The sequence below is a fragment of the Moschus berezovskii genome, chromosome 2, assembly GCF_049115385.1.
Source record: "Moschus berezovskii isolate FMDL1 chromosome 2, NW_MosBer_1.0, whole genome shotgun sequence".
Lineage (NCBI taxonomy): Eukaryota > Metazoa > Chordata > Mammalia > Artiodactyla > Moschidae > Moschus > Moschus berezovskii.
In genome coordinates, this window is record NC_142461.1 from 87,589,808 (window position 1) to 87,592,407 (window position 2,600).

Consider the following 2,600-nt stretch of genomic DNA (forward strand, 5'->3'; position numbering starts at 1 on the left):
GCAGAGTACATCACGAGAAATGCTGGGCTGAAAAAAGCACAAGCTGGAATCAAGATTGCCGGGAGAAATATCAATAACCTCAGATATGCAGATGACACCAGCCTTATGTCAGAAAGTGAAGAACTAAAGAGCCTGTTGATGAAAGTGAAAGAGGAGAGTGAAAAGGTTGGCTCAAAGCTCAACATTCAGAAAAATAAGATCATGGCATCTGGTCCCATCAGTTCAGTTCAGTTCAGTCACTCAGTCATGTCCAACACTTTGCGACCCCATGAACTGCAGCACACAGCCCTCCCTGTCCATCATCAGCTCCCAGAGTTTACCCAAACTCATGTCCAGAGTCGGTGATGCCAGCCAACCATCTCATCCTCTGTCGTCACCTTCTCCTCCTGCCCTCAATCTTTCCTAACATCGCGGTCTTTTCAAATGAGTCAACTCTTCACATCAGGTGGCCAAAATATTGGAGTTTCAGCTTCAGCACCAGTCCTTCCAACAAACAGCCAGGACTGATCTATTTTAGGATGGACTTGTTGGATCTCCTTGCAGTCCGAGGGACTCTCAAAAGTCTTCTCCAACAACACAGTTCAAAAGCACAAATTCTGTGCTCGGCTTTCTTTACAGTCCAACTCTCACATCCATACATGATCACTGGAAAAGCCATAGCCTTGACTAGACGGACCTTTGTTGACACAGTAATGTCTCTTCTTTTTAATATGCTGTCTAGATTCGTTTTAACCTTCCTTTCAATGAGTAAGTGTCTTTTAATTTCATGGGTGCAATCACCATCTGCAGTGATTTTGGAGCCCAGAAAAATAAATTCAGCCACTGTTTCCACTGTTTCCCCATCTATTTGGCATGAAGTGATGAGACTGGATGCCATGATCTGGCATCTATCCCAATCCCAAAGAAAGGCAATGTCAAAGAATGTTCAAACTACCTCACAATTGCGCTCATCTCACACACTAGCAATGTAATGCTCAAAATTCTCCAATCCAAGCTTCAACAATATATAAACCATGAACTTCCAGATGTCAAGCTGGTTTTAGAAAAGCAGAGGAACCAGAGATCAAATTGCCAACATTTATTGGATCATCAAAATAGCAAGAGAGTTTCAGAGAAACATCTATTTCTGTTTTATTGACTATGCCAAAGCCTTTGACTAGGAGGATCACAATAAACTGTGGAAAATTCTGAAAGAGATGGGAATACCAGCCCACCTGACCTGTCTCTTGAGAAATTTGTATACAGACCAACCTAGACAGCATATTAAAAGGAGAGACATTACTTTGCTGACAAAGGTCTGTCTAGTCAAACTATGGTTTTTTTCAGTAGTCATGTATGGATGTGACAGTTCAACTATAAATAAAGCTGAGTGCTAAAGAATTGGTGCTTTTCTCCAACTGTGATGCTGGAGAAGACTCTTGAAAGTCCCTTGGACTGCAAGGAGATCCAACCAGTCCATCTAAAGGGGATCAGTCCTGAATATTCATTGGAGGGACTGATGTTGAAGCTGAAACTCCAACACTTTGGCCACATGATGCAAAGAACTGACTCATTGGAAAAGACCCTGATGCTGTGAAAGATTGAAGACTGAAAAAGACGGTGACAACAGAGGATAAGATGGTTGGATGGCAACACCGACTCAATGGACATGAGTTTGAGCATCTCCAAAAGTTGGTGACGGACATGGAAGCCTAGTGTGCTTCAGTCCATGGAGGCACAAAGAGTTGGACATGACTGAGCAACTGAACTGCACTCAACAGAGACCTGCTCATCAGAACAAGACCCAGTTTCCCCCAAAATCAATCTCTCCCATCAGGAAGCTTCCATAAGCCTCTTATCCTTATCCATCAGAGGGCAGACAGAATGAAAACCACAATCACAGTAAACTAACCAATCTAATCACATGGACCATAGCCTTGTCTAACTCAACGAAAGTATGAGCCATGCCATATAGGGCCACCCAAGACGGGTGGGTCATGGTGAGAAGTTCTGACAAAGCATGGTCCACTGGAGAATGGAATGGCAAACCACTTCAGTATTTTTCCATTGAGAACCCCATGAACAGTATGAAAAGGCAAAAAGATAGGACACTGAAAGATTAATTCCCCAGGTCTGTTGGTGCACAATATTTTACTGGAGAAAAGGGGAGAAATAACTCCAGGAAGAATGAAGAGATGGAGCCAAAGCAAAAACAACACCCAGTTGTTTAATATGACTGGTGATGGAAGTAAATTCTGATGCTGTAAAGGACAATATTGCATAGGATCCTGGAATCAGGGTACACTGGAAGTGGTTAAACAGTAGATGACAAGAGTGAACATCGACATTTTAGGGGTTAGTGAACTAAAATGTACTGGAATGGGTGAATTTAACTCAGATGACCATTATATCTATTACTGTGGGCAAGATTCCCTCAGAAAAAATGGAGTGGCCCTCATAGTCAACAAAAGCGTCTGAAATGTAGTACTTGGTTTAAATCTCAAAAATGATAGAATGATCTCTGTTCATTTACAAGGCAAACCATTCAATATCACAGTAATCCAAGTCTGTGCCCCAACCAGTAATGTTGAAGAAGCTGAAGTTGAATAGTTCTATGAACA